This window comes from Mastomys coucha, unplaced genomic scaffold (genome assembly GCF_008632895.1).
Source record: "Mastomys coucha isolate ucsf_1 unplaced genomic scaffold, UCSF_Mcou_1 pScaffold18, whole genome shotgun sequence".
Taxonomy (NCBI): Eukaryota; Metazoa; Chordata; class Mammalia; order Rodentia; family Muridae; genus Mastomys; species Mastomys coucha.
In genome coordinates this window covers 74,860,706-74,883,832 of record NW_022196900.1, presented here as the reverse complement: position 1 = coordinate 74,883,832, position 23,127 = coordinate 74,860,706, and the positions used below count along the sequence as shown (strand labels likewise).

The 23,127-nt window shown below is 49.2% G+C and overlaps 1 protein-coding gene across 6 annotated transcripts in view; it reads left to right on the top strand.

Annotated features, from left to right (window-relative positions):
• The window catches only part of Rnf220 (ring finger protein 220), a 231,091-nt gene that overhangs the window by 122,287 nt on the left and 85,677 nt on the right, over positions 1 to 23,127 (top strand). The window contains exon 1 of one of the 6 annotated variants that reach the window (XM_031378360.1): positions 1,949 to 2,118. The exons of the other annotated variants lie outside the window; for them this stretch is intronic. The gene's annotated coding sequence lies outside the window, so the exon portion shown is untranslated. Of the gene's footprint in view, positions 1 to 1,948; positions 2,119 to 23,127 lie in introns of those variants that run through there. 6 annotated transcript variants of the gene reach the window in all.

Below are 23,127 nucleotides of genomic sequence, written 5' to 3'. Positions count from 1 at the left end.
GACCAGGCTGGCCTCAAACTCAGAAATCCGCCTGCCTCTGCCTCTCAAGTGCTGGGATTAAAGACGTGCGCCACCACTGTCCAGCCAGAATTTTTCAAGAGCCAGGCAAGGCCATGAAAGCCTTTAATCCGAGCACTTGGGAGGCAGAAGCAGGCAGATCTCTAAGATTTCAAGGCCAGCTAGAGTTATACAGTGAAATCCTGTCTCAAATAAATAATAAATAAACATGTGTATACATATAGACACATACACATATATGTCTGTCTCCCTCCTTGCTTCCTCTAACCTGTACATCCCTTTCTACTCATACAGAACAGGCAGAAAAGTCTTCAAGGCACAAGTGCCATTCTTTCAGGCTGTTATTTTTCTTTGCTGTTGCTGCTGAGATGGGATCCTGATGCCGGCCTCTTGCCTCCGAGTGCAGGGATTAGCCATACAGTGAAACTGCATTCTTTGTAAAACTGTGGACAATTCCTTTTGCCTCTAAGATAAACTTCCAGTCTGCCTTACTGATCAAATCTGTCTTGCCCCTCTATGGCCTGGTTGGTGGTCTTGCCCTCTATTTTTTGTTTGTTTGTTTGTTTGTTGTTTTGTTTTGTTTTTCAAGACAGGGTTTCCTTGTGTAGCCCTGGCTGTCTGGAACTCACTCTGTAGACCAGGCTGGCCTCAAACTCAGAAATCTGCCTGTCTCTGCCTTCCAAGTGCTGGGACTAAAGGTGTGTGCCACCACTGCCTGGCTTTGCCCACTCTTCTAAGGGCTGCCCAAGTGTTGTCCCAGCTCCAGCTGAGCTTTGAACTGTGCCCTCTCTCCTCAACCAAGATCAAAGCTTGCATCTAATAGCATCCCAAGGATCCCTCTGAAGCAGCCTTCCTTTCCTCCTCCTCCCCATATCCCTTCCCTTAGCTACTACAAGTCCCAGCAACATTCATAGACCGTGAGGCCAAAGCTGCTGATGTGAAAGGAAGACTAAGGCCAGGCACAGAATAATGGTCCTCGTGAATACTTAGCATAAGGAAGAAAGGGGGGGAAAATCTGTGTAGCAGGCAGTTTTTGTAAAGCGTTGAACTGTACCACACATCACCCCCTGACAGGCCCTGATGTTAGCTCCTGGAATGGACCACAAGAGACTCATTAGAAAAAACAAATATTATCGCACGCTGAAATGATTTATGGAGAAAAATGAAAAATTTTGTGTGGCTGCCTTCCCTCTCACTCACTCCCCCTCTCCTCTGCCTTCTTCTGGGGAAGTTATTTATGGCTTCAGACCCTTAACAAGAGAACAGCAAAGCTCTGAGCTGATCACTCCTGCAAACTGCCTACATTTGATTTTTATTAGTGACTTAAAGCTTCCTTTTTTTTTCTTGATTGTCCTGGGTGAACCAAAATGCATTTTAATGCCTGCTATTCAGGCCAGATGAGAAAATACCTACGGACTCCCTGCATAAGCCAGCCACACTGGTATCTCTCTCTAGGACCAACGGTGTGTTGTAGGAGGGAAAAAACCAAACAAACTCTTGGACAGAACAGGTAGGGACTGGGGCCACTGACTGTATATCTCCCTTGTGTAGAGGCCTCTAGGTACAGCAAATTGCCTTCTTCCTTGAAGCAGAGACTAAACCAAGTTAAGGTAATGGTGGGTCAATATGTATCCCATGTTTGCAGCATGATGGGTGTTACTTGGGGCATCTCTCTTAGGTTACTTCACAGAATCTTCCCAACAACTGGGAAGTGGGTGAGTATCCTTAAGATCCCTTTCTGGAAGAGGAAATTGAACTTCAGAAAAGTCGAGGAACTTAATTAAAGCCACACAGCTAATGACAAGCTAGGTTTAAACCCAGGAGCATCCCACAGCTTCCTATGTTATGCATCATCTCCTTGACGGATTGTGATGTCTCTAGAACCCTGCCTTCTAAGAACTTGCTGGAAGATTCTTTAGAAAACTGTTTTCTAGCCAAGTCTTCTAGCTGAGTCATTACTACACTCCTGTTGGGAATTACTGCTTCCCAAGGCTTCCCAACAGGGACTTGGAGATGGCCTGCCAGAAGATGGAACTTGGAGGGCCCTGAGCTCTTCACACATCCATCCAACAGGGATCCTGGCATCTCCAGGTGAAACAGGTGTGTTTGTTCCCTTCCTGTCGCCTGCTCCAGATTATTGAAACCCTCAATAGACCTCTTACCATGTGTTTCCTGCATAAATTGTATAAAATATAATCCTGAGAAATGCCTTTTGAAGTCCCTCACATGGACTGTTGTGACCCTTGCTTCCCTCATTGTGGTGATCAGAACTCATGTAACAGAGGGCCTGCCTGACTGCCAGCATCATGGATCTCTTTCAGCATACTCTGATCAGCTAGCTTGGTCTTCCTCCTCCTCCTCTTCCTCCTTTCCCTCCCCTCCCCTCCCTATATAGAGGTCAGAGGGCAACTTGTGGGAGTTTGTTCTCTCTTTCACCATGTAGGGTCCAGAGATCAAACTCAGGTCATGAGAATTGTTAGAAAATGCCTTCAACCCACTGAGCCATCGTCTCACAGGCTTCTCAACCATTTCTCACACACATGTTGGCAGCAGCCAATCACAGATTGGGCAGCATGGTCCTGATCGTCCTCAAGGTAGCTTTATCGTATCAGTTTTCAGTTTACTAGATGTTTCCCATCCCCACCATCAGCCAGACAATTAACAAAGATGAACCAGAAACTCCCAGGGAGCTGGGTACCACTAGACCAAGGTTGTGGCCTCCGGGAGGGCATCAGTAGAGGACCCACACTCAGCTTCAAGCCTTGCCAGCATCCCTGCTTGTTAAGATGTCTGCCTGGCACCTAAATGGTGTTGGGAGTGAAGCCATCGCCAGGATGTAGGGGACTACTGAAAAGATGACTTGGGAGTGACCACCTGGGTCCTCAATCCCAAGTAACCTTAATCCCCAAAATTGTCCTCAAAAAAAGCAAAAGTTCCAAGATAGATAGGGTTATTAACAAAAGAGAGGCAGGACTCTGGATGAGAGACCACAGAGGCGACACCTCCATGTGACCCATAACTCACTGTGACATCTCAACAGAGGAAGAGCTGCTGAGGCAGGGGCTACTCGGGCTCCCATGTTGTCTCTGACTTACTGGAGTCCCCTGTGCACATCTGTGGAGGCGGGGTACGACTTTGCCATCTGCGCCTCCTGAACCTTTCCTTGGCGCATTGGGCTTGGAGAGGGGAGTAGGATTGAGCAGGAAAAAGGAGCAGTCACTCCAGGGGGCTGGAGCTTCTTCTCCTCCAGGCCCCAGCCACTCCGTGGCCAGCGGAGCTGAGCCTCATTCCAGAGGGCCGGTCTCTCAGCAGGGTTGCTAGGCGCGGTGAGTGGGGTGCCTGCGGAGGCACTGCCTGGAGACCACTGGGGAGGCTGGGAAGAAGGAGCGGCATTATTTGGTTGGTCCCTCCCTCTCTCCCTCCCCCAGCCTCAGCACAGTGAGCTTTCCGGAGGGATGGTTATGAGCCAGCCCATTCCAAGGCCTTCTTCTTTGTGGGAAGACCTCCCCATCAGACCCCCCACCATCGCTGGCTTCGCCCCTCCCCCTTCCCTCCGGTTCAGCAGATCCAGAGTTAAGCCTGGGGTTAATGCCCAGTGACACCTGCAGGTTGGCTAGTGTTGTTGACATGGGGGTGGGGGGAGGGGAGGGGGCGATGGGGGAGATCGTTGGTGGCTTTATTATGGAGAACTCAGCAGGCCTGGGGCCTTCTATTGTCCAACTGGCAAATAAATAAATAGGAGAAAGTAAGTCTTCCCCATGGCTTACCGACGGGAGGTTAACAGCTGGACATGACATGACAAATTGGGCATTTTTCTTTGGGGACTGATCCTTACAGCAGCTAGCAGGGAGAATGAGAGAGAGGGAGAGAGGGAGGGGCGACTGGAGAGCAAGAGAGTGAAAGCGAGCTGGGGTACTGAGCGAGTGAGTCTTGGAAGTGAACATTGGAGCTGTGTGTCTGAGCATGAGTATAGGGCTGGGGCATTCAGAGAATATGGTGCTGTCAAATTTTTTATCTAAAAAAAAAAAAAAAACAGGCAGTGGTGGAGCAGGCCTTTAATCCCAGCATTTAGGAGGCAGAGGCAGGCGGATTTCTGAGTTCGGGGCCAGCCTGGTCTACAGAGTAAGTTCCAGGACAGCCAAGGCTACACAGAGAAACCTTGTTTCGAAAAACAAAACAAAACAAAGAAGGAAAAAAAAAGCAAAGGAAGCATTGTGAGCCCTGTCTCTGGACCTGGTGATGAGATCTGGCTGCAGGGTTGGACGGAGCATACCCCTGGGAATCTGTCACCCTGGGCTTCTCCCATCCGTGTCCTGTCAAATGGAAAACCAAAAGGTGGACATAGGCCCCATCTTTTTTTGTTTAATTGGTTTTTGTTTTGTTTTGTTTTTCAAGACAGGGTTTCCTCTGTGTAGCCTTGACTGTCCTGAAACTCACTCTGTAGACCAGGCTGGCCTCGAACTCAGAAATCCTCCTGCCTCTGCCTCCCAAGTGCTGGGATTAAAGGCATGCACCACCACTGCCTGGCCATTGGCCCCCATCTTAAAGGACCTTCTCCCTCCAGGTGGGTAGCATTTATAAGCAGATGAACAATGTAGAGAGATGGGGCTGTGGCTCCTGCCATCTTGCCCCACTGCCTGAACTGGTCCCAGTTGAACAGCCAAGCCTCCAATTTGTCTCTGTAGCTAACTAAGATCAGAGAACTGCAGCCTTGGTTCATCTTGCTCTTCTCCATGGAGATCCCAGGAACAAAGTTAGACCAGAAGAGTGACTGCTGCCTCCCACCAAGGCTCATCCTGAAGACCATTAGGGAGGCTGGGACCTAGAGTGGCCTTGAGGCATAGGAGAAGGCTCGATCCCTGCTGGGGCTCGGCACTGGGTGAGCTGAGGACTGGGAATCACCTTCTGAGGCAGCAGGCTGTGGTGGCACTTAGCTTGATCTGACACTGTGTCCTATTCCTCCTCCTCTTGGCCATTTAGTCTCTATTAGCCTTCATAAATTCCTTTAGGCTCAGCAAGGATGGAACTGATATGTTCCACCTGGACCACTTGGGGGCACTCGGGGTGGAGGGGGAGGAGTTCTAATTGAGGTAACACACCTGTGCTGGGTGCAGAGTCTGGCTCCGTAAGGAATTCTTTGCAAAGGCCTATTATTGCTCTGAGCTGTCTCCTCCTTGTCCTGTGCCTTAAGACTGACTAGACAGACCCACAGAACATCTCTGGTGAGAGGAAAGTATAGTCTGTTTATATTCATGGAAGTCACCTCTCCACACTCTCCAAAAGCTGAGCCTCAATATTTCAGAACCCTAGGGAAGCTGGCCTGCAAAAACTTACCTCCTCCTGGCTCCTCATTCTAGCAGTGGGCAGCCAACAAGCCTCTCTGGCTGCAGTTCTGACCATGCCTGTGGCATGGGAGAGCCTGTCCCCGTTTTCCAGGGTCACACAGAGGCAAGAGTCAATTTCTGCCTTTTAAGAACAGTCGTCGAATGTTCTGGAAAGCGTATTCTGCATTCTTCTGGGACCATCAGAGGGAACTGGAAGAAAATGGAGATTAAGGCTGGATTAATTCATTCCTTTACTGAGCATGTGCCAAGTGTCAACACTGCTCTTGACCCTGGGAATGGAGCTGTACACAATAGGGTAGGGGTAGTTGGGGGGGTGGGTGCTGCCCTGCTGGTTCAGCCAGCTCAGTTCTCCAGCAAAGCAAATGGGAGCCCTCTGAGTTGCCTCCCCCAATCCTTGTGCCCTGTCTTTTGCTCCCTTTGATGGTCTTCTTGAATTCAAATCAGTCCTGCCCAGGGGAGCCGGTCCCACAGGACCCTGGGAGATAAAGCAGGAGAGAGGACCTGGTGTACACTGGGTACCTTCTGTTGGAGGGGACAGTGCCTGGTGATTCCTGAAGCTTTGCTAGAAGTCTGAGAAGCACATGAAGAAGGGTGCCAGAACTCTCTGGCACTGTGCATACATTGTCTAACCTCACCCAGGCAGGCACTCTGTACAGAGAGACACTAAGTTTCAGAGGAACACTGGGCCTTTAGTCCCAGCACTGGAGAGGCAGAGGCAGGCAGATCTCTGATTTCCAGGCCAGCCTGGTCTACCCACTGAGTTCTAAAACACGTGGTGAAAGCTTCCCCTTCCCCCCCCCAAAAAAAAAAGAAGAAAAAGAAGTGGAGGGTTGGGGGAGGGGAGGAAGAGGAGGAGGAGGAGGAAGAAAGTACACCAGAGTTGGCCAGTGGCTGAAATTCAGGTTCAAAACCAGAGCCTCTGTTCTTTCCTTTCCTAGAATCCCTCATACTGTTTTTTTCTCACGTAGGCCAGAGAGAGCCTGTTCACTGGAGCAGAGGAGGAGGCAGAGACTAGAAGAGCTGGCCATACCAGACAGGTTTAAAGAAGAACGGAAATCTAGGGGACTTACAGATAGGAGAGATCCCTGAGCCTCCCTAATATAGCATACTGGGACATAGTCATCAAAAGACATGTCCACAGGGCCCTCTACTTTATGACATGTCCTCCTGCACAAAGGAAGGGGCTGTCTGAACCTGAGACAGATGTGGGGGCTAGTTCCCAAAGTGTTTGAGCGGGCCCCATGTCACAGCAAGATTCAGAAGCTGTGAGGCCTTGCTGTATGACAAAGGTGATAAGCTGAGTAGACCATGGTCCCACTGCTCATGCCCAGATGAGATCACGGAGGGAACTAGAGAGCTCACTCTCAGCCTTGGCCACTCTGGCCACACTTTCCCTACAGTATTGCCCAAAGGCCAGATCTCTGCCCTCCTTCTCAAGGCTAGGTAGGATTTCAGTTCGGTGGCCCTCAGGTCCCACCCAAGAGTCCCCAAGCCATTTCTACCTGGGGAGTCATCTGCATCTTGAGAGCTGGAGGCACTGGAGCTTTCTTCTTCCAGGAAGTCCCTTCCCCCACCCCACCCCACCCCACCCAACCCCACCCGCTACTCACGCCCCTATATAATATTCCACCACGTTAGAGCTCATAAATGCTGCTGCGGGTCCCCAGCCTGATTGAATTTGGAAGCCATTGTTTACAGACGTCTGGCTGTACAGGGGGATTTATTGAATTTTCCATGAAATGTTGCTCCCCTAATGCTGTAAAAGGCAAGCAGCCCACATCAGAGGAGCCCTGCGTTACAGGATCATGTTACCTCAAGATGGAGTGCCTCCCTCACCGTGTCCATGCACCAAGCTCTAGCTCTGGGCAGACACCAGAGAGAGGCCTTGAGCAGCACACCTTCTGAGCTAACCTCTTACCCTCCTTTCCCCTCAGCTTATTTCCAGTCAGTCAGAAAGCCTTGGAGACTCCATCCTACCTGCTACAGTCCCTCATTCAAGGCCCTCTTCTGCTGCAGTGGCTGCATGTCTCCTCCCTTGCTGGTCCTCCCTTCTCTTTCCCTAAACTCTGAATCATATCCCTCATGCAGATGGCACATAGCAAGCGCTCAGTCAAGACAGGGAGAGAAGGTGACAGGGCAGAAAGAAGGCTGAAAGGAGCCGGGATGTTCAAAAGCATCACAGGATGAGAGGGATCCTTCCTCCAAAGCTGCTGGCATACAGGACCCCTGGATCTGGAGCGTAAGAGATCCCAGCACCAAGGATGGTACACCATCAGCAGCCTGTAAACATTGAAGTGGAGACATGTCGTTTTGTATACTGTGCAGTACAGCCAGACCGGCTTTTCCCTATATTAGAAAACACATCCTTTAAACCCTCATCGCTCACGTTTCCGACCCAGTCCCAGCCTCACTGCGCAGAGGTTTATTTCTATTTAAGCTCCTCCATTTCTTGCAGCTGCCTCGTTTCTGCCACCATCCTTAACTCTTTATTGAATCTGTTCTCTTGAAGGTCATTAATCCAAACCCCAAGTTCATCTTGGTCCCCACCCATCTTAGCACCTTCTTCAACCTTTATCTGTCCATGTCTCTCACCTCCCTGGCCCTTTGCCAACACCCTCTCTTTTCATCCACCCACCCTAAATAACTGGAGGTGTTCTCTGGTGTTCCATCTTTGTCCCCTCTCCCCCAGCATGCACTTCAATCTGATGAGCTCATCCTTCCTGCACTCGGCTATCATCCTTATAAGGCTCCAAACCTGACCTCTTCGTGCTCAGCTCCCGGTTTTTTTTCCAACTGCCTGGTGAATGTCCTCTGGGCTCTGGCTCACAGGCATCTGAGGAAGGAGTCTTTCCCCGACTCACCTCACCTGCTCCCCAACACACCCTCAGCAGGCCTTATCTCCGTTGATGACATTATCACCCTCTCAATTACCCAGTCATGAGATCCTGAAGTGGTCTTCAGCGAGGATGCTGAGGATGCTGTAGACCAGGATACTGACTGCATGCTGATTATCTCCACCTGGGCTTGCTCGCCGCCTTTAGTGCCCCTCCCCTCCCAGCACACATACATTAGCACACAGCTTGATTCCTTTCCTTTTGAGCAGATCCACTGAACCTCAGATAGCTAAGCTGATACCTCCTATAGATACCTATAGAAAACTTAGGCATCCTCAGCCTCCCGTGTCAATCCTACATTTCCCATGTCCTGTTGGCCATTAGATCCTATGGATCCCATATTATGGTGCTGACTTGGTTTGGGAACTCCTCAGTACAGTGTGTTTCACATTGCCCCAGATTCTCCCAGGTGGTGTCCACCATCCCTCTCTCCTTGTCATCCCTGCTGCTAGTATGATAGCACTGTAAGACCTGTCTAAAACTCTCCGGCAGCTTCCCCTGCTCCCATAGTGGACCCAATCTCTCTAATGCCACTTGCATTTACACTTGCTATTTCCTTCTCCCTGGTGCGCTCCTGCCCCCACCTCCGCCCCTCCAGGCTTCTCAAGACGATCCCCCTCAGTCTCCATTTGGCACTCTCCTGATCCTTCTTGAAAACTAAACTCTCTAGTTTTCCCTCTGGAAAGTCTTACCCCTGGCCATCAGTGAGCTTTTTTTTTCCACCAACCAGGCCATTCATTTTCCCTCGGCAGATGGAACATGTCATAATAATGTTGCATATTCATGGCCGTCCATCCTATCTATACATTACTGGGCATCAACAGCCCCACACCTAGCATGATGCCTCACAGGTAGGAGACTCTATAAATAATTGCTAAATGAAGGCCAAACTTAAGCACGGGCAGCACATATGTAGAAATTTGCTTCTGCCATTAGGATGTTTTCTCCCAGCCTCCTCTGCAGTCTCAGAGACGGTGGGCACGGAGGGAAGGTCTCCATCCTGCACCCTTCCTAGATTGAATCCCAGTGCTAACTGTGCAGTGAGGTATCCTAAAGTGTCCTAAAGTCTCAGAACTCCCTCTCTTAACCAGCCCTGATGTCTCTTCCTTCCAAGTTCTGTCCCGCATTGTGGTGGCCTCCCCCGTCTGTGTCTTTACTGGCCTCTCCATTGGGAGTGAAGGACCTCCAGAGAAAAAGCAATGATGATCCACGGAAAGCATGTGTTCCCCACTTAGACAAACAGGCCACGCTGCAGGGTGTTAGAGGGAGGGGTCTGCAGTCAGGCCCCGAAGACAGTCCCCAGGCAAGCCTCTTAGTCCCCAGGCAAGCCTCTTAGTTGGGAGACTGACCCTTTCTCCCTGAGGGAGGGGGAGCAATGGTTCTGAAAAGCAGTAGTGACATGTTGTTTTCTCAGATTTCATTGGTTTATTTATCCTATGTGTGGGCACCATCTGTCCTATCTCCTAAAATGAGGCGCAGCCGGGACTCCCCCGTCCCAAGATCCCCGTCCTCAACTTAGAGCTCTGAAGGGTCCTAGAAAGAAACTTAAGTTTAAAGTTTATCACAGGCAGAGCAGAAGGTTAGGAAGGCTCGGACCTTAGAGCTCTGTTGACCTCTGCATAGAGGGAGATCAGATAGGGGATGGGAGCAGTAGCCCAGTTGGTAGAGTGCTTGCCCAGCATGCACAAAGCTTGGGTTCAATCCCTAGCCCTGCAAACAACTGGTCTATAGACTGACTCCTGCCTGCTCTCCATCCTAGTAGGCCCTTGAGCAAGGCCAGGAGGAACTGGGGAGGCTTAGAGACATGGGCAAAGGCCAGTCCAGGGCAAAAGTCCAGGAGGGCCAGATTGACCCTCCCACTGCAGCTGAGAGAAACAGGAATGTGATAGAGATAGTTGGGGTTGTTGACAATTGGGCCAGAGCCTGCTGTGTGCTAGTCTGTGGGTGCACATTGGCTGGAAGGCTTTTGAGTTCTGTGCGGTGAATGGAAGTTTTTCAGAGCTCAGAGACAACAGGGCAGGTCTCCCCTCCCCACATACCTCCATTCCAGGGAATGGAAGACTCACTCATATCTAATCTAAGCACTTCTTTTCAGTGAAGAGCCTCATGGGAAGAGAAAGACATAGGGAGAGTGGGAAAATGGGTGCTCTGGACACCACACAAAGGTCGCCTTCTGTCCAACCTCAGGAACAGGAGCCTCCCTAGACACTTAGGTCTGCAGCGGATTCCTGCATTAGCTTAACCTTGCCCAAAGCTGAACCCTGGGAGTGTCCCTGAAGTACAGCATAGCCAAGCAGTGGGGAGCTGCTTCCCAGGCTCTCAGTTCTGAGCCTGTGAGCTGCTCAGGGCCCTTCAGCCTGGACTGCTTCTGCCATATAGCTCCATGGTCACATTGGGACAGGGACCCCTCGTTCCTTCTCCCATTGTGTCCCCCAAATGTATGCACTTTCCTAGTGTCAGTTGAGCTATCCCCCACCACAGAAGCCCAAGTTGTTGTCCCTCAGTCCCTGTAAATCTTTCCCCCTCTTGCCCTTGGTGCTGCTGGATGAGGAAATTCCTGCCTTTATTTATCGCCCATATCTAATCAGACAAGCAAGTCCTAGCTGTTCTTTCTTTTATCCTCTCCCCTCCTACAACCACTCACAATGGGGAGAGAGAGAGAAAAAAACACCCCCTGATCCCACTTCACAGGGATAACTGTTATCCATCTCATACTCAATTTCCTTTCTCGGTGCCAAATTGAAAAGGCGCAAGCTGTAGAATGGTGAATGCCTGAATAAGACCTGTGTCCATGCCACTTAAAAGCTGTGTCACTTGGTGCCTCTGTTGTCCTGTTGGTGAGGTGGACTGTCTGTCATACTACTTACTTCCTGGGGAGACATGACATCTCAGGGTGACTGGTTAGGAAGGTGCTTGGCACCATCAAAGCACTCAGGAAACATTAACAGCAGACTTACAGAAACCAACGCAGATAGAGAAGTCTCTCTGCAGGCCCTTCACCCAGCTTTGCCAGGGCGGACACCTCACAACACCTTGGCACCATCATCCGGGCTAAGAATTTGCTGGGCATGGTGAAGCACACCAGCATCCCAAAACACTGAGGCAGGATTTCAAGTTCAAGAGCAATGTGAGCTACAAAATGAGATCGTCTCAAAATCAAAAGCAGACTGAAAGCTAAGATGTTAGCACCGGTACCATTATTATTTAGCTAAACTGTTAAACGGCCATTCACTGAGCTGCAGATCCCCCCAGCTGGCCCAATGATCAACGTCCTTTTTCTCTTCCAGAATCCTATCCAGAACACATTTATATCATGTTTTTTCTACTTAACATTTTATTGCTAGCAATTTCTAATTCCATTAAATAAGCTTTCAAACCCCTTTTCTAATGATACCGAGATATTTCATTGTGCAGTATGCTTTCATGTTTAGCCATTTTCCCTCCATGAATATTTAGATGCTTCGTTTTTCTTTCTCATTTATTTGTTATTATTCATAACATAAAAGATCAGTGGACATTGTTAAACATGCAGTTTTATTTGTTTATTTGTTGTATGGCCCCAACTGTAGACCAGGCTGGCCTGGAACTCAGAGATCTGCCTGACTCTGCCTCTCAAGTACTGGGATTAAGGGTGTGAGCCATCACACGGAGCAATCATGCATATCTTGAGAATTTCTGATACTTTCACTTTTTGAGAATTTGGGTTAGAAATTGTTAAGTCAGGCTGGCAAGATGGGTAAAAGAGCTTGCCTTTACCTCACTGCTGGAGTTTGAGTCCCAGAAACTGCATGGTAGACAGAGAGAGCTTGCTCCCAAAAGCTGCCCTCTGGCTTCCACACTCACACCATGGCATAAGCCTCTTGCATGAAAACATAAATAAATTTAAGTATATAATCTTAAATAATTGGAAAACAAGAAAGTATTAGGTCAAAAATGTATAAATGTGGAGGTTGAGGATATAGCTCAGCGGCAGAATGCTGGCCTGGGGTTCCTGGGCTTGAGTCCTACCATTTCTGTCTATCTTGTCTGTCTGTCTGTCTGCCTGTCTCTCTTTTTTACACACACAAGGGCATGGAATTATTGAAAGCTATCTCTAATTGGTAAGATGGCCTCCCAGAAAGGTTATACCAGCTTGCAGACTCAATAGCAATGAACGATTATGCTCATTCTCTTAAAACATACCCCAATGATCAATGTTTAAATCTTTACTAATTTAATTAGAAAAATAAAGCTTGGGCCAGCAAGGTAGTTCAGCTGGTAGAAGACACTCGCCAACAAGCCTGGCAACCTGAGTTGAGTCCCTGAGCTGGCCCACATGGTCCAAGAGGAGGGTCAGGGCATGCACACTCACTCACATACACACAGTCAATGTGAAACAAACAAACCATGCATACGGAGCAGTCCCTCATTGGCCCCCCTGCCTCTAATTCACCTTGCACATCCCCACCAGGACATGCATCCTTAGCTTGAGGTTTTACCATATCTTTCTCTGCTCCAAATACTTCCATCTCTGTCTGTCTGTCTGTCTGTCTATCACACATACACAATACCCACCCATACCACATAAGCTAGAACTTGTGTCACATTCCCACAAACCAAGCTTTAGGCTTCACTGTTCTTCTGTCCCCTCTTGGGAATGGTTAGCAGCCTACCTCGGGAGTCCCCATCCGGTGCTGGCAGCTGGTCAATGGAAACTGTCACCCCTGAGGTACTGGGAGATGCTACCGAAACGGGGTGTGCAGGCTGATTGCTGAAGGTGCTCAGAGAAAAGGGAAGCAGACTGAGAACCAGTGACCACACAAACAGGTCTTGTAACTGGCTTCCTTTTGGCTTGCATGTGTGCATCACCTCAGATCCTCCTGAATGAAAAACGAAGCCCCTCATCTTGAACGTTCTGGTGGACCCAACCCCATCCTTGACTCCTGTCTCTTAGTGACTCAAGTGAGACTGGGAATCATGTGCAGTGCCCCTGTCTAAGTCACTCTCTACAGCATACCAGACACCACCCGGTCCTATTCAGTCTCATTGTTGCTAGCTTCAGCTACTGTGTCAGTCTCTGTAATGTCTCCATTTTCCTAAGTATCTCTCCACTCCGTATTCCATCCTATAGCTAATGAACTCCGTATTCCAGCCTATAGCTAGTATTCCAGCCTATAGCTAATGGCTTCATTACAGGCGTCTGACCAGTCCTTTCCCTGTGTCCAAACCCTGCTGTTCTCAAGGCTAGCTAGAACACAAGTCTCTTGAGTAGCCTAGATGCCTGTGTCTGAGTTGATCCCTACCGGTTCTCCGGCTAGTTTCTCAACAAGCCCATCCTGAGTTTCATACTGTTGCTTTTCTTTCTCAAGACACCAACTCCAGCTGCCTGCCTTTGCATCTGCCCTTCCCTTTACTTTCTCCATAACTTTCTAGCCCTTTCTCCCTCAACCTCCACCCTGGGCCCTATCAACTCATTTCCAACTTTAGCCCAGACTCATTTACTGCACCCTATGTACGAACGCATGCGTGCACGCACACACACCCAATCAGGACTGGTGCTTCTTTGTGTATTTACACAACACACACAACACACAACATACACCTCTAATAAGGTTATTTAATTATAATAGCGTGGTTAACCAACCGTTCCATCAACAAAACTGTGTGCTAGGCGAGAGCAGGGGTATGTCTTGTCTCCTGCTTGCTGTCTCCACTAGCATAGGACCTTGAAGACAGTAAATGTCCCACAAATATTTGCTGACTCCAAGAGTGACTAGATGATGCTTCAAGCCATCTAGCGGCACAGTCCTGATATTTCCTAGTCTCAAGTTCTCTGCCACTAAGAATAAAGTAACAACATTTTAGCCATTATATCCTCTGTAAAATTGTCAACAGCTAGGGAGAACCACGAGAAGACAAGGCCCTGAGATTAGAGTTTTTTTTTTTTTCTGTTGAATTTCTCTACACTCTGCCCATTAACCCAGCAGACAAATATTTATTATGCAACATTGGAGACCCATGGTAAAGAATGTGGAATAGAACTAAGGAGAAATTTCTGGAATAAATGTTATGTCAGGTAGTGTCCTCTCTCCAAGGCTCCTTGTTGTACTAGTCAAGATTCTATTCAGAAGCCGAATCCCACAGACGGGGTAACCAGGGAAAGGCTGACAATGTACAAAGGAGGTGACACACCTCAGGCTTGACAACAGCAAGAGAGTGGTTACACTCCAATGGTTGACATATGCCAGACCCCAGCAGGAACTCTAGCTTTTCTTGTAGCCATAGGCCCAAGGACCTTCAGTGGAACAAGGTCTAGAATAGCATTTTCTCTGGCAGATTCACTCCTGCTTGCTAATGTCCGCTGTGTGTAGAACCCAAGAGGAATCCCAAAGACAATCGAGCTTGGTTGGGGAAGGTTGTAGAAGCTGGCCTCTTAGGCACAGGATGGGATGGAGAAGGGCCCTGTGGGACTCCAGAGGGACAGCCAGGCATCTGTCATGTCCCTGCCTCAGAATAGGGGAGGGTGGAGAATGAGGGGGACTGGTACTCCTTGCTTACTCAGACTTCAGGCTACAAAGAACAAAGCTCTAAAGAGTGAAGCCCAGAGTCTGAGAGCTGGCAGAGAGAGGAACTTAGGGAGGAGGAGGGAGTAACATTTTTTTGTATATTTTTTAAAGATTTATTTATTTTATATATGTGAGTACACTCACTGTCTTCAGACACACCAGAAGCGGGCATTGGATCCTAGTACAGATGGTTGTGAGCCACCATATGGTTGCTGGGAATTGATCTCAGGACCTCTGGAAGAGCAGTCAGTGTTCTTAACCACTGAGCATTTGGGGGGCAAGGACTGCTTCGCTCTCTTCTGCCCTGGCCCTTTTCATCTCTCACTCCCCCATCAAAGGGCCCCAAACTAAGCCTTAGGAGGAATCCTGGCAAGTGTTTTAAAGTCACACTTCCCAGTCCAGCCATCTCGACAAAGTTGCCTGCTTTGAACATCCAAGAAGCCATCCTTTGGTGCAAGTAGAATAAACAGCTCCAATATCAAACCCAAGGCTGAAGGGGTGGAATCAGCTGAGAAGGGAATGGAGAGGCAGGAAGACCTACCTGGCTTTCCTAGTCATGCAAGACACTCTCTCTACCACCAACCCACTACCCCACAACAGAACTGTTCCTTGCATGCAGGAGGTGGAAAGGCAGGCTATGTCCCAGCTGACCCTGCACAGCAAGCAGGTAGAAGCCTGTAGCTTTCCTTATGCCCCTTCCCCACCTCATCCCTCCCCTTGGTCTCTTCGGCTTTCTGTGCCCTGCTTCCTTGATTTCTCTATACTGTTTGGAGAGTGCCATTTCTAAACTGCAAAGCTTATCATGTCTCACTCCTTCCAGGACAATCTTCATGGCTCCTTTTTAAGTCTAGATTCCTTAATACAGAGGAAGGGGCCTTCCTGATCTGACTGTCACACACCTCAATTCCAGCTGCCCTGAAGAAGTTCCCAGGAAGGCTCCTTCATGTTTACCACTATGCTTTAGATACAGACCCAGTGATGGAAGTGACCATCTTCCCTACAGTCTACCTTCACACTACCATTGCCTCCTTTGTGCCTCTACCCAGGATTTATGTGAGTGGCCACACCATTTTCTAATTGTCCGAGTTTTCTTCTGCCACCAGGCCATGGGCTTCTTCAAAAAAAAAGGTCCTGTGTTTCTTTGGATCTAACACCAGTGCCTGGCCCCTGAAATAAGCACCATAAACGGTAAACTGATAGACCAATGGTCCCTCCCACCTTGTCCCAAGTTCTGGCTACAGAAGTCTGGGAAATGAGGCTGGCTAGACTCACTTAGGGGAGTTCCTTCCCTCTCTTGTCTGGTCCTGACTGCTCAAATGATTTTTTTTTTAACCAAAAACCATTTCTACACAAATATTGCTGGACCTGGAGGGAGTACCCAAGGAGTTCACTCCACAACTGAGCTGAATGTCCCTGCCCACTGAGAACCCCAGGAATCCCCGAAACAAAGACAATCCATATGCTAATAGAGACCCTGGGGCCTCATTCTGCCCCTCTGTAGGGGTTGAACTGAAGTTCTTTCTGCTTAGCTCTGAAATCTACTAGTTATTGTGAGCCTTAAATTTTAGAGCTACCAGCAGCTGGCTGCCCCCTTTCCTCTCGGGACCTGATTATCATGGGAACACAGAGCTTTTGCCTTGGAAATTCTGAGAAGCCCTAGGGGATGGACCACATTTTTCCTTGCCCCACTCTCATAACACCACTCTTCTCTTCCCATCTATCTTCTCCTTCTCCTCCTTTCCCTCCTTCTCGTCTTCACCTCTTTCCTCTTCCTCCCCTCCCCTCCTCCCTCCTCCTCACTGTATCCGCACCTAAATTGCCCTTCATTTTTTCCACACATCTCAGTTCTCAGGGCTTGTCATTCCTTCTTTCTAGTCTGCCCTTATTTCCATAGTCACCTGCTGAAACGCAGCTTGCCGTTCGAGGCTGGTCTCACACATCACCTTCGTTAAACCCCACGGAATCTCTCCCTTCCTGGCCCTCCCAGAGCCTCCTGTGTTTTCTTACAACAGATACTGAGTCCACCCCGTGTTGCCGGTGTCCTTTCTAATCCCCTCATAAAAGTGTAAACTTCTGGACAGAAACTGTTCAGCCTCACGTCCTGCACAATGCTTTGCACACAGTAGGCACCCCATGAATATTTATTTCACTGGATTGAAATACCTTGAAAACCAAGATCATCCATATTCATTTATTCACTGCACAAACCCTGATTCAGGGATATATGTGACTGTGTCTTTCATAGCCTTGTCCAAATACTTTTCAATTCATTTACGCTTTCTGCTAGAGCCACCACTGGGGATAATGAATTTCTTAAGTTCACTGGCCACTGCATAAAACAGCAGCCACTTTGATTCATCCCCCATGTGCTCTAGGTTCAAAGCAAACCCACTCTGCCTATGGCATGGGGATTTTGTGAATGAATATGTACGCCCTCGGTGTCTCTTTGGGATTCTCCTCTATGTCCCCAGCAGTCTTCCCGTGTCCAAGCCTAAGAATGGGTCCTTCGATCTTAACTACTGAAAGAGGTTTTGCAGCTGAGGATCTCCCCGGGATAGGGTACCAGGACAGAGCTGAGCCCGGCAGGTAGACCCATCCAGCTGGCTGGCTTGAGAAGTACGCGTTCCTCCTTGATATCTTATTCACAGTTGTCTTAGCTTCTTGGCCAACAGCCTTTGGAGCTGTCTAAATGAAGGATTTCCAGCCTCTCTGCCAGAACTGTGGCTGACCATGCAGAGTTGAGGACTGGGGAGGGAGTTTGATGTGTTTATCACAAAAGGCCTTGCCTTGCGCTTGTCCGTGTTTAATTGAGTCTGTGTCCTTTTGCCCTGAAATCTTCCTGCCAGCTAAAACCAGATGGAAGCTGGAGAAGAGCCTCCCTGGCCCAGCCCCCACCACACAGACAATGACAGGAGAGCCACACCTTAGCCAGGAGCATGGGGCATTCTTCTGGTTGTTTGTGAAATGGAGGTCTCTTCTGTCTGCTCCTGTCTGCCTGCTCAGATACAGAAAGTGGAAGACCCTCAGCCTTCAAGGTCCTCCTCTCAGACTTGGGGAAAAAGATCAAGACATATGCCAGTATCATTCATGGTAATACTGCTGCTTATTGGCTGTGACCTGTATGTCAGGCATTTGATGTATTCTCTGTGTTGAGAATCAAGTTTAATCTGTACAGCAGCTCTACAGAGTGAATATTTTAACCCCATTTGGTTAGACAGATATGAATATGAAGGCTCAGAGAGGTCCAGTAATATCTCCAAGGTCACACAGCTAGTTAACTTCATAGTACTAGAATCCCAAAGCCTGTGTGTCCTTGGTCATAGGCTCAACATAGAACATGCAGCATCGCATGTAACAGCAAAGTGTCCCATCTCAGGACTGCTTTGGGCTCTCCCAGGTCACCCAGCATCCCGTTCCACCAAGTCTCTGCATATCATAACTTAAACGTCATCTCCTGGAGGTACCACGTCCAGCCTCGTCACGCGGGCCCGTGACCTCAGCTGCTCCGTAGGCAATTGTTTATGTAATGTTTCTCTTTCCGGCGCTGTCAGCCTCAGACTCTGGTCTCTGGATTATGGGAGTTTCACTTCCACCCTCGAGCTGGTTTGTGGGAACAGGGCATTCCCCGGGCCTTGCAAGGCAGGTGCTGACAGGAGGGGCCCATGGCCAAGATACCAGATTTCACTTTGCCAAGCGTTTCCTGTGAATGATTTAAGGCCCTGAACAGATAAGTAAGGAGCAAACCCGCAATGAAGTCAGCACTCTGCTTATTAAGTGGAAAAAGCTGCGCTCGGCTTATTGAAATGTTCATTAGACAGATATATAGAGATGAGAAAGGAGGAGGGAAGGCCCACAGCACTGAGAGATCCAGAGAGCTCCAGCAGGCCAGGCAGGCACCCTCTCCAGGGAGTTTCTAGACTGGCCTAGGAGGAGGAGGTACTGAAGCAGGTGTGTGGGGCCTGCTCTGTGTCATTCCTGGGAAGGCGGAAGGGAGGTAGACCTGGAGAGTTGCTCAATTTGTGGGACAGTGGGTGGAGACTTTGACCTTAGGAAGTTAGGGTCTCAACCCACTTGAGAGAAGGCCCACTTCTCTTATCACAGACATTCTCTTTGTTCTAAGAACATAACTGTTGAAGAACTGTGACCTCACTGGTTTGTCCACTGCTAAGCCAGCGGGGATGGACCATGCTTTGACAGGAAAGCACACGCATCCAGATCCTCACTGAAGTCACCCCATCACTATCACTCCGGGGAAGTCTTCCTTCAGGCTGAGTCCTGAGTTCCCTCAGGAAAGGTTTTTCCCGAGTCAGAGCTAAAGCTTTCCTCAGCCCAGATCCAGCATGGCTCCTCCACTGCCCTCCTGGCTCCCTGGCTCTGTGGCTTTTATCCCTCTCAGGGCCTGTCTGGGTGGCCCCAGCAGATCTCAGAGAAGAGTGGCCTTCAAAAGCCTATAACCACCTGATGACATTGTCACAAGAGCCCCTGGTGAATGGAGAGTGGGTGAAACCAGTCCTTGGCAACAAGGAACTTGATCGATCGTCCCTAAGGTTTGGTTGGGGGCTGATTGAATGTGTGGAAATTCTGCCTATCTCTCCCAGGTATTGGATGTGGCTAGAGGAACAGGTACTGCTTCTAAACAAGGAAGACAGCCTCAGGGTTACCCAACAGTTTCAGAGTGTTCCTTCCTTCATCAGTGTGGCTACAGGAAGGTATAGAGGGAGCTGTGGCCACATGGCTAAGAGAAATAATGTTGGCAGGAAACATAAGCAGAACCATGGAATAATATCTTCAATTTCAGAATGTGTTTAGGCTCGACGGTCTCATTTGTTCAACCAACGGTCGATGAGCCCTAGTTACCTGCTAGGTACTGTGCAAGCATTGGGTCACATGCCATCTCTTCCTTTCCATAACCCTAGCCTTGTGGAATGTCACCATCATAATTCTTCATTAGCTCTTTTGTTCATCAGTGATACCCAGCTCATGATAGGGAAATGACTAAGGCATGAGTCCTGACCTAAAGTTTATGCTCTATAACATACAGACGCCAAGAAGTACATTATGGTAAACTGGTGTGATAAAACACTGAGCTAACCAGCCTGAGAAGTAAGGCCGTATTCCTAAAGATCTTTGAGTGTGCCTTTTAAAAAAAGAAAGTGGTAAGGCTGGGTAAAGGCTCCATGGACATAAACACTCACTGGGCAAGCCCAAGGACCTGAGTTCAAACCTTCAGCACCTACAGAGAAGCTGGACATGACAGAGTGAACCCGTAACCCCCTCCTCCCTCCCACAATGGGAGGGGGGCACAGAGGGGCTGGGGCTGGGGAAGTCCCTAGGCATACCAGCTAGCCAACTAGCCCACGAGAAAGCACGGTGAGGTCCAAGTTCAGTGCCAGACTCTGTGTCAAAGGCATAAGGCAGAGAGTGATGTAGCAGGACATGTCCACATCCAGGACATGCGCACACACATGCACACATACATAGGTGCCACAAGCATGTGAGAATTTCTAGACTGAAAGACATGGATTTGAAGGGCAGTTTGAAGAGTTCAGCCATGAAAAGAAAAGGTGGGAACGGATGTGAAGGAGGCAGGCAGGCCTCAGGTCCTGAAGGAAGCTCTGTGCTTTGCTGAAAGTGGGCGGAGGTCATTGAGATTTGTGATCAGTGACAGCGTCAGATAGTAATCAGCGATGTGCAGAGCTTCAGTGCTGTAGGTCCGGGTTTGGCTCCCTGGGATGCCTGTGCTTGACGCTGGTCCCAGTGTGGCAACATGAAGAGGTAGCAGGACCTGACAGAGCTGGAGCTTGCAGAAAGGGCATTGCAACCAGAAGGGGTTAATGCCGGTGTCCTGGACTTAGTTTTCACTAGAGTGAATTGGTCCCGTTTGCACATGGCCTTTCTGGTCTACACTGTGTTGTGATTACACAGTCTAGGAGCAAGCTTTGTGCGGTTTGGACCTTCCAGCCGCCAGGATTGTGAGCCAAATCAACTTAAAAATGATTTTAAAAAAGAAAAGAAAAGAAAAAACTAAAAAGACAAAAAGACTGGGATCTCACTGTGTAACCCTGTCTGACCTGGAACTCAGAGATCTGTCTGCTTCTGCCTTTGGAGTGCTAGGATTACAGGCAGGCACACCACATCCAGCTCTTTTCTAAAATAAAGTAGTTAGCCTTAGGTAGTATGTCACAGCAACACAGACTACTGTGGTCCTGTGTGGGAGATGGTGACATCATACTAGGCCAGTTTCATTGGGAAGGAGAGATGGTAAGGGAGAAAATGGTTCAGCAGGAGATTGTGCGATCTGCTAACCCTTAGGGAATGAAGGAAGAGCTACCCACCTCACAGGAAGGGGAGAAGTCTGGAAGGCCTCCTCGGCATAGGCCCAGGGCAATGCAGAGTCCAGGGCTCTGTACAGAGCTGTAGCTGCTGAAACCCACGCGGCGGCTCCTGCCGCTGATGCTGAGGCTACCTACACCTGCTCCCAGGCCTTGATGACTCCATCTCCAGCCCCCTCCCTCTGCCTCCCTTGACGCTGGAGGTGATTAGTAATAAAACTTTAACAAGCATCCATAGGTGCGTCTCCCTGTCACTTTTATGAGGCCATTTCCTGAGCAAAGATATAAGAGTGCCTTCAGTCTTTCCTGACCACCTTGGTGCTGCCACCGCTGCAGTATTCGGATTCAGTAGACACCTGCAGGGGCTAAATGTAGGTACCTGGGGAGACCAGAACACCCTCAGCTCAAAGAAGTCCAAAAAGCCAGGCTAAGTCCTTGTTTGTCCCAAAGGGCTCTTTGGAAATCGTGGCTGGGAAACCTGGAGCCATTGAATTGCCTGGGCCGTTGTAAATCAGGCAGGATCTTACTCGTCTGGTTGGTCTCTGCTCTGTGTCACATATGCCTCTCTGTCCTCTCAGATAGTTGTTGTCCTGGCCGGGTTGCTTGGTTATGTACCTGTTCAGTGCATCAGAGAGAATCCTGGGGGGATCCATCCGAGGTTCACGCTTGCTCCTTGTGCTTAGTGGATTAGTAGTGATTTGAATGAGTCTCAGAATGGCAGGCACCTACCCAAGTAGCCAAGGCACACTGTGTTTCAGTTCTCCAAAGCATGAATCAAATACCGTGTTGGGAATGAATGGGCCAAACACTTCTTGAAGCTGGGGTACGGGAGAAAGCTGAGGGCAGTTTAATTCAGAAGAGTTTCTGTGAGCTGGGTCCTTCTTCCCTGGCAAGGTCCAAGGTCCTCAGGAACAAGGTTGATCTGGGCTTGCCTGAGCTGAGCCTCCTCCAACTGGGCCAAGTAGAGACTGAGCCAGCAAGCTCCTGCAGGGGGAGGGGACTGAAGTGACATGGTGGTTCCCACAGTGAGGACTCCTGGCAGGACCTTTCCTCTCCTGGCCCTGATGGTGCCTGTTTCAAGGCCATCCAGGGAAGTGGGGCCAGGTGAACAGGAAGTGGGAAGCTGCTGTGTTCAACTCTATGGACTCCTCCCCTCATTCTTGAAATTCTCTGGGCCTATGTTGTTTCCTTCCTTCCTGTAAGAAGACATAATGCTAGGACCTTTAACGCTCATTTCAGACCTTAGCTCACACAGGAATCCCTTGATGATACCTTAGGCACATTTCCCTCTCTGAATCTATTTCTCTTGTGTGAAAACGGGAGCTTTTGGGACCTACTCCCACAGGCTATTGAAAACTGAGGGAGCCAACCTTGATAGAAGCCGACCACTCGGCTGCCCTTCTCCCACCCTTCGTATCCTCTCCCATCCGTTCTTCCAGCCCTGCTCTTGACTGCTTTACTTCCAATGTCTCTGAGGCTGGCATCAGTGTCTTCCTTTCAAGCCTCCTGTACGTCTCCCACATCCACAGGTGTCTGGTCCAAGCATCATTCATTAGCTATTTGTCTCTTGGAACTCTATTGGGCCTTACAGATTCCAAACTTACAGTTTCATGGGGGGGAAAGTAAAACCCATGTCAGTGGGAGAAACTACACAGGATTGGGCTGGGGGTGGGGCAGAGAATGTTAAGTGTGAAAGGTAATAATAAGAGTGTGTGCTCAGAGTGCCCTCCACTCCCGTGCACCGTTTTTTGCTCAATGTCATCTTTTGGACCATTGAAGTAGGCATCTCACCCCGAGAGCTACATCCCTGGCTCATCATTGGACTTTCCTAGTTAGACTTTGTGATGGTTTGAATGAGAATGGTCCCCCGTAGGCTCATAGATTTGAATCCCTAGTTGGTGGAACTGTTTTGGGATGGATTAGGACATGTGGCCTTCTTGGAGGAGGTTTGTCACTAACGGTAGACTTTGAGGTTCTCTCTCTCTCTCTCTCT